This window comes from Adiantum capillus-veneris, chromosome 12 (genome assembly GCF_014529385.1).
Source record: "Adiantum capillus-veneris isolate H3 chromosome 12, ASM1452938v2, whole genome shotgun sequence".
NCBI classification, from domain to species: domain Eukaryota; kingdom Viridiplantae; phylum Streptophyta; class Polypodiopsida; order Polypodiales; family Pteridaceae; genus Adiantum; species Adiantum capillus-veneris.
In genome coordinates this window covers 138,689,378-138,698,980 of record NC_140942.1, presented here as the reverse complement: position 1 = coordinate 138,698,980, position 9,603 = coordinate 138,689,378, and positions in this window count along the sequence as shown.

Sequence of the window (9,603 nt, the reverse complement as noted above, 5' to 3'; positions counted from 1 at the left end):
TATTGTCATCATCGTCGTCGATTCCCGTGGATGCCCGTCAGTGGACGTTTATCTGAGAAAGTAATGCAACGGTCACCATAGAGCTTCGTCAATGTCTGTGTCTGTAGGCAGTCGTCCAGGGGGAGAGAGAAATAAAAGGGGGAGTTATTTGGACTGCAGAGAGACTGGGCGACGATCGCTTGTGTATGTGTGTAGGTGTCATTGAAAAACGGCAAGCTATCCAAGATTGGGCGCATCCGACTGCATGCGAGCCTATTTGATGTAGGCCTCTATGGATGCTATATTGTGAGGCGTCTGGATTCCCAACAAACTGCATGTATGCCATTGCCCATGGCCCGTGTCCTTGAAATCCTTGCTCCCTCTCGCTACTGGAGAGGAAGGTGAGGTTGAGTAGCGAGGAGGCAGTTGTGGGATCCGGTGAGGGAGATGAGCAGGGGAAAGAAGCGCAGGCCATCAAATCCGAGAGAATTCTTGTACTAAGAGGTGCAGGATTGAAAGATTGTAGGCGGGGCTAATGGACCGAGATGAGAGAGGGAGTGGTGATTGAGAAGCAATGCAGGTAAACATAGGTGTTGGTTGAGATAGTATGGCAAGGCGGCTACTATGCCTACCAAAGATGATAAGGAAACGACGACTGCAGATCATGCAGATGTGGCTGCAAAATGAGAAGGCCAGTAGTCATTTGTTATTGCCATGCAAAAGTAAATAAATAAAACCGTGGTTGGGGAGTGTGGATGGCGGAGTGTGTCTCCATCAGAGAGTGAGAGTGAGTGAGGTCGACTTAGAGACAAATTAAGAGAGAGTTTGCTCTAGTGCATGCACCTAATGAGAGGTAGAGAAAAAAAGAGCGTTCAAATAACTGGACGAAAGAGAGAGAGATATGAGCACGCAGGCAGGCGGAGGATAAAGGATGGTTAAACAAAATAAAAGTGCTGCAAGCAGTGAGTAGAGAGAGAGAAATGGGGTGTGCTGTAACGTCGAAGGGTAGAGAAAGAGAGAGAGAGAGAGAGAGAGAGAGAGAGAGAGAGAGAGAGAGAGAGAGAGAGAGAGAGAGAGAGAGAGAGAGAGAGAGAGAGAGAGAGAGAGAGAGAGAGAGAGAGAGAGAGAGAGAGAGAGAGAGAGAGAGAGAGAGAGAGAGAGAGAGAGAGAGAGAGAGTGGTTTGAGGTTGGTGTACGCCAGTGGTTGGCAGAGGGAGAGAGAACCGCTGCATGGTGGCTGACGGGCTGTGCTACTTCTGCTAGTGTATGGAGCCGACGACTTATGTGTGCGTGGTTGGCACATTGCAGTGTTTGGAGCCACAAAGAAGTAGGAGAAGAGAGAGAGAGAGAGAGAGAGAGAGAGAGAGAGAGAGAGAGAGAGAGAGAGAGAGAGAGAGAGAGAGAGAGAGAGAGAGAGAGAGAGAGAGAGAGAGAGAGAGAGAGAGAGAGAGAGAGAGAGAGAGAGAGAGAGTTCGCGTTGTTGCAGGTGCGCCGCTAGTTAGTGGTAGAGAGAGAGACAATCTCAGAGAGTCAGTGCATTTGGTGGACGTGCACTATAGGGCTCAAGTAGTGTGTGTGTGTGTGTATGGTGGAAGTTTCACACAAGATCAGCCGCCATGCAAGGTTGTTTAGATCGTCCCCCATGCGCTGTAGTGAACACTCTAGATGGGGCCGCTTCAGCACCACCAGTAGGCGAATCAAAAGGTCTACAATTTTGCCTATGGCATGAGGGTAGCCTGTGGGTAACCTTGCCTTGCATGCAATACGCTGCCACTGTCCCATTAAGTGGATGTCGTACTGTCTTGGAGAGTTTTGCATCACTCAAAAATCCTCTCTTAAAACCCAACACCAATTAAGACTGCACTTTTCTCCTGTTTTGAGACTACTTGTAGCGTGCATGAATTATGGCCGCACCAAAGATTTAGCTTCCCACCTCCCACACAGGGTAGAGGTACCTGCTAATAAGGTTGGCTACTGCTCGCTGGCGATGTCTTCGACCTTGGCTCCAGCTCTTTGACGCCCCTAGATTTGTATTTACAGTAGGAAACCCTTCATCTCTTGGGGTTAGTTCCTATGGCAAGAGTAAACAACACACGAAAAGAAAAATCCCCCTTTCTTGGGATCGGTTCCAACTACCTTACATTGACACCTTCTTGAGTTAGAGTTATTGCATTCACAATTTGTCAAAATATATGTGACTCCCCCTCGGATAAACGACCTCTTTTCTTGTGCTTCTTTCTTCTTCTACTACAATTTATCTATTTTTTTTTTCCACACACACGCACATATGTCTATGTATATCATATTCAATCAATTAACTTACATAACCGGATGTAATCTCACTACTATATTAAAATTTTTACATCAATATAATAAAAAATTAATTATTGTGTTAATAATAATTAGGCTTTCCTAATTATGTAAACTATCATTGTTCTTGTCGTCCAGGTGGGCTTGCTATAATCACAATTTCAACAAGGATTACTATTAATTGTATCCCAAAATTTCCCAAAGATATATAGCATTAAGAAGAGAGAGTAAACAAAAAATTTACATAAGACAAAATAGAAGCATATAATGGTACTTATCTGTGTTACAAAATCGTGACGAGCTATGTTGTTGAAAAGAAAATCTTACACGAGGTGTTTACTTGTACCAAGAGTGTATCCTCAGCTCTGATACCACTGCTACTAGTCGGAAGCATGGCTGCCCTGTAACATATTGGAAAATAGCACATAACAAGACATAAACGACTAAATCTACATACCTGTCGACTCGCACAAATCCATACTCGAGCACAATACGAACAGAGAGAGAAAGAGAGCGAGAGGGATTGAGAGAGCACATGCAGGCGCACCTCCTAGAGCGGAGTGCTACGCCGGCACGGTGAGAGAGAAGAGGGGAGAGATAAGAAGAGCAACGCAGACACTGGGTGCAATCTCCCCCCGTGCAAGAGTGAGCATTTCCCTCTTGCACGTATTTATTTATAGATTTCTTGAATGCCCAAAAATGAGTACAAACTGACCGGCCGGACATAATTGACCAAAGCTCATAAAGAGCACTTGAATAATCAAATATACATAAAATGTAATACCCTTTTGCATAATACATTATTTGCTAATGTTTTTGCCACCTCTCAGCTGCAATAAAGGAATAAATATCAATTCCATAACACACACACACACACACACACACACACACACACACACACACACACACACACACACACACACACACACACACACACACACACACACACACACACACACACACACACAGAAGGCAGAACACCCACATTTGGGTCCAAGAAAAGGATCAAGAAAGAGGGGCCAAGGTAGCAAGAGGGAAGAGATGGATTCAGAGTATATGGGGAGGGCGGTTGTGGTTCACTATTACTCCATCTTTCACACACACACACACACACACACACACACACACACACACACACACACACACACACACACACACACACACACACACACACACACACACACACACACACACACACACACACACACACACATGCCCATGTGAGTTCATGTGCAAAGAGAGAGGCAGAAAGAAAGAGAGAGAGAGAGAGAGAGAGAGAGAGAGAGAGAGAGAGAGAGAGAGAGAGAGAGAGAGAGAGAGAGAGAGAGAGAGAGAGGAGTTTACTCGCAGGTGAAAGAGTGAGGAAAGGTAGTTGGCAAGCTTGCTTTTGTGTGTAGATATTGTGGCCATTGTAGCAAGATATTCATCCAACTCGTCTTTGCATAGTGTCGCCCTATGCTCGTCCTCTTCATCAACATCCTTTTCCTTGAAGTGCTTCCCTTCCCTCTCCTTCACCCCCTCCAGTGTTTTTTGCTTTATTTGCATGGTCACCAAGAAGGTCTCTGCCTGATCCTCTAGAAAGATGTCGTGGCTTTTTGGGATTAGGGAGGTGGAAAACTTGTCGATCTTGAATGGCTTGATGGATTGATTTTCAATGACTATGGCTTTAATCCCCTCCAACTTGGAAAGGATAAAACTACCAGCAAAGCTGGAAATCTTTGTGGGGCAGGTATGGAGCGTAGTCCCCTAGTTCCAAGTAGGAGCTCAACCTAGAGCAGTTGCTCCATTCTCTTTTGGAAAGTTGTTGGGTACTCGACTATTGTTGATGTGATGGTTTGAGAGCACAAGATGGGTTGACTTCTTCGACACCGGTACCCAATCTTTGCTCGGGTTTTAGTTTGCTCGGAAAATATCGCTCGGGCTATGGTAAGACTCGTTCAAGAGGTGGGGCTGGCATCAATGCAGGCACTTGAGGTGTGTCTGTCCATGCTAAGGTTGGTCTATTGACCATCGCAAACTTAAATATTATGCAATCCTTAGTTTGATGACCATACCTCCCACAGGCATTGCAAATCCCATTGAATTTTACTCTAAAAGTAGGGAATTCACTGGTACTATATGGACCATAGCATACTGAGCACCACTGTTGCTCCCTTCTTGGATACATATGATTGTTTTGCGGAGCACGACTATCTCTAAGACTCTCTTGAATGACCTTGGTGAGATCTGCTAAAGTCATCTCAGATATCTTTGGCTCCTTAGCAATAGGCTTTAGGGTCATTGACTGATGCCTTGATGCTTGCAAGCTAGTAGATTTAGGCTCAATAGACACTCTTTCTCCTTGAATAATTAAATTATCCTCCAATTAGATCGCATTGGTGGTGATTGCTTCCCAAGTGGTAATACCTCTAATGACTAGGCCATTGTAGATATCCTCATGTCGTAATCCCCTAATGAATCTATCAAGCAATTGATTATTATTGAAGTGCTCATTTGGATTACAACGAGAATTCAAATGCTTCAAGCGACTAATAAAGTCTCTCATTGACTCTCCTTCCTCTCGTTGGGTTTTTGGAGTTGAGAGGCTACACCCCCAAGCACTCCCTCTTGTATGTATTCTTTCAAGGACAGTCTCCTAAGAGTAAGGTGTGGGAGCTACGTGGGCATGAGGTGCAACAGGTACATAGGCTTGATGCACACCTATAGGTATTGTTGGGGGCACTGTCCTACTAGGTAACGGTGCAGTGCTAACAAACAAGGTCTAAAGGTGTACTTTTTGTACTCATCATCAGAGTAGGTATCGTAGCCATAGTTTCTCCAAGAGACAGACGAACTAGATTTGGAAAAGTAACACTACTACTTGTTGGTTCAAACTGTACCTAAACTCCAGGCGGCACAATATATGAAGGGTCTATTGGACTCACTGAAGGAGTTTCCATCTGTGATACTGTCGGTTGTCTGGCCTTGCTCGTATCCAAGAATCCCATAAGGCCTATTGAAGGAATGTTAATCCCTCGGTTTCGCCTCTATGATTGGATGATGCTATGGATGACATTGCAGACCATATGTTGCCGCTCCTCTAGACTTGTGGCACTAGAAGTAGATTATACAACTTTTAACCAACCTATATGGTATGTGTCACCTGTACACAAGTTAGCCAAGGTTTCAATTTGTAGGTCATCTTCCCAATTTTTGTTGAGAAATAACCCTTCTAGGCCTGACGTACTAGAGGTTTCCCTTGAGGTGGAAGAATTGTTGTTCCCCATAGTTTGACCCACATTGCATACTAGCTTAGGAGCACTTGATTGCTCAATTGCTATGCCTATTGTCCCAGGGTTCTTTCCCTTCATGGCTTGACGTTGTTCTAGGAAACTCTCCATTTCCCTCTCCCTAGCCGCTTGCATATTACGCTCAACCTCCACAAGACTCCTATCATCGGGTAGTAGAACTTCGGGGGGTGATTGCTTTGCAAGGTCATGAAAGCAGGGGGTAGGATATTGACGTGGACACTCTTGGGGAGTATAGGCTCCCCCTGAGATACCAAAGGTGAATCTACGTCTTCCTAACCTTCGTTAAGTTCACTAGCCGCATGTTCAAAGCAAGTAGCTCTACTAAAGGTTTCTATAAAGCGACTAAACACACTAGATCCAGGCTATGGGACCCAGACAGGTACCTTTTTGTTTAATTTCTTAAAGTTAGGTGTAGGATACCCTTCCATTATATCGTAGTCAGATGAAGAGTCACTAGCCGATATGTTTGGCTCTTGGTTTGTACTACCTTGTACAAGAGGGGGCTAGAGAGAGAACACACACACCCTCACACAAGGCAAGCTTGGTACAAAGAAAGCATATAGGACACTTGTCAAGTTACTTCTGATGTTGCCCTCATGGTGTGCCTAAAACCTATTGGTTGTCCTCCCAAGGGGTCCAATGATAATTTCGTAGATTTAATGTATTGTTTTTGCATTTAACAAGTCCTCTCTCTCAAAGGGGAAAGGGGGACACTTGTCCCAATACTACCCTTGTTGCTTGTAATTCATCCTGCATGTGATTGGCCAGTCTTGTAGGGGTCTAATGACTTCAAGCTTGAGCTACAAGGGGGGTCTCTGACCAAAGCAAGAAGGGGGATAGCTTGGGAGGTATACTCTCCCACACACACTCTCATTGTGTGAAGTGCAAAGTTCAAGAGCTCCATCTCCTTCTCCAAGCTAGTAGAGAAGTTGATAGCCTACACCAACACTCTTGGCTATGTAATACAATCCAACCAACAGCCATGCTTCAATGCTTAAGCTTGCCATCTTCTCCGTCTTTATTACTATGCTATTATGTATGCTAGCAAGAAGAGTGATGATAAGTGAGAAACTAATTCTGTCTCCTATGGAATGTTTCTTCTTCCTCTTCCCTACCCTCATTCCCCGCTACCTCTCTCCATCTTCGACGGTGTTTGAGGCCTTGGGACTGAGGCTTGGGATAGTTAATGCTTTCCACAAAGTTTATGTTATGCTTGTGATGCACGAAGATTTCCATCTTCATTGCATCACCTAGGTCATAAGGAACACAAAGATTGTATTGTACCCAGTCTCTCTTGATGGGAGAAACTATAATAAAGATGACTATTGGAGGGGGGACCGGTTCTACATAAATCCGGTCCTCAACTGTTGTCATGTTCTCTAAACTCTCTCTCTTGCAAAAGTATTGTTCATGCCAAGTTAGCTAAATACTATGTTTATGTTGCTACCATCATTTAAGTTCACCCTCTATGCTCGCAAAGTATTCTCACAAAAGTGCTTCCTTTAATTTCTAATTCCACTACTCTCAAAGTTCATAGGCCATTTCCATTACATTGGTATCATAGAATTTGATTTTTGTTTTCTTACTTAAGAAGAGAGTTCCTTAAGTAGCCTATTAATGGTTGATTTTTTTTAATTATATTAGGGTAAGGGGGACTAAGATCTATTATTGTTTTTGTTGAGCCCACTATGTGGGATATGGTGCTCACCAAATGGCGCAGTTTGAAGCTTCTCTCTCATGAGTCCATCCAAAAATATGTAGACAAGTTTTGGGATTTACATATCAAGGTGCTGTTCCAAAAGATAGACTTCACCGAGAAAAAGCAACAATTTTGTGCGGGATTACCTAAAGAGATGGCCGAGTACGTCAACTCTCAACGGCCTAGTTCTATCACCGAAGTAATCCACCACACCATGGTTGCTTCACGCAATAATTTCCAACAAGGGGCTAAAAGGAATGTCAAGCCCATGGAAAACAAAGAAAAAAATGATGCAAAGGGAAAACCAATGCCCAAAATTCTTCCCAAGGAAATTCCAACAACAATAACAACAACAATCGGTCCAAGGAGAAGGGAGTTTACAAAGGTAAAAAAAAACTCTCTCCTGCAGAGCTTGAAGCTTTTCTCAAGGACCATAAATGTTGTAAGTGTGGGGAGCAAGGACATGGCTATCGTTCTTGCCCCAAGAAAAATGCTCGCAATGAGACTCCTAGAGCTTCCACCATCGAAGCTCCAAAAGAGCATGCTCATTGCAAAGATTCACCTCTCTCCTATGCTTGGGGAAAGGTAAGGGAGCATGATGCCTTCATCTTGTTTGACCCTAGCTCTACTCACAACTTCATATCAATGGAGTTGGCCACCAAGTTAGGCGTTCAAGCTTTTGACATGATTGAGAGAGAAGAAGCTTGCTGTTTTTTCCTAGCTTTCTCCAAGTTTGGGGTAGATTTGGGTATGTGGATCCCTTCAATCCTCGTTTATGACTTCCCTATCTTTTCCCTTGTTCACCCCAACACTACTTCATTGAGGGGAAACCTATGGAGGTCTCATGATGTGTAGCAGTGTTGGATGGTTTTGGCTTCCCCAGATGGAGTCATGTTGCCATGCCTTCCTGCAATGAAAGCAAGCATGCGGTTGTTGGATCCAGAGGGGGAGCTACTCATTTCCAGTTTCTTCTTCACAAAGAAGTGTTTGGAAAGCAGTAGATCTTCTTCAACACTTCTAAAGGAGGTTTCATTAGGACTTGTTTGAGGTCTTCTTGGGCTCTTTAATCTGCCCCAAGCCTAATGACAATGATTAAGTGCGGAGCAATATGAGAAAGCTATTTGGACAAAATCGTTGGGTTTGTCAACCCCTAATTTCTAGGGGTCAAACTTGGAGTCTAGGCTTTTCTTTTTTGTAAATGGACAAGAAAATTGAAAAATATTCAAAAATAAAAGATTTGGGCCTATTTTTTAATACATGGTTGGAATAAACGGGCCACCGTAAAAAAGTGGGCTAGCCCCAAAAGTGCCCCTCCATCATTAATTTGACATTCAAGTCTACTTTTCCCTCCCTCCACTCACTTCTTCTCTCTCTACATACCAAATTTGACCTCTCCTTGCTCTAGAACAAAAAAATCTTGATTTTCACTCTCTCTCCTATTGGAAGAGTACCTTTTTGGCCTCCTCTCTCTACGATCTACCTTCCCCTTATCACCCAAGCTTAGTTCTGGGTTTTGGCTCCTTTTTGGCTATGGAGAGCTTGTAATGTAGACCATTTTCCCCTTCATGGAGGCTTTCCTCTCATGCTTGCACCCGTTCTCCACTCTCATCTTGGGGGCTCACATACATCTTGTGTAGCTTAGTAGCTTCAGCTACCCAAGCTTAGGGTTTAGGGACCTAAGCTTAGTAGCTTTAGCTACCCAAGCTTAGGGTTTAGGGGCCTTCAATTTGTAAGGCTTTAGGGTTAGAGAGATTCAACTTCAGAAGCTTTAGGGTTTAGGGACCTTCAACTTGCAAAGCTTTAGGGCTAAGGGAGATTCAACTTGCACAATGAAGAACCTTGGATACCATGAGTCTTAGACCTCGTGCAAAGTAGACTCTTTCTACTGCAGCAACAACGAGCAGGATGAAGATGGCCATTGGGTAACCACAAGCTTTGTGACATGCATGTGGGTGACAATGTGGCCAAGCACAAAGGGAGCCCACAAAGTCTCTCGTTGATTCAACATACTGAAGTCCCATCATAGAAATGGTCATATATTGAAGATGAAGTAGGCGGCCAATGGAAGCAAGCAAGTGAAGATACAACACGTCTACAAAGCTTCTCAACTATGATCAACGACACCGATCGCAACCGCTTTCCTACTAGTTGTAAGTATTTCTAGTGTTGTTTGTAGCAAACGCTATGCTTTCACATGAAGTCTCTAATGATGAAACTTTGTGGGCATGGTGTTTGGATTGTGCAGATATTTTGTCAATATTTATGGAACTTTTGAGGCTCACCACTTTGAGTTCATCTCATTGGTACATTTCGGATGGAGTCATG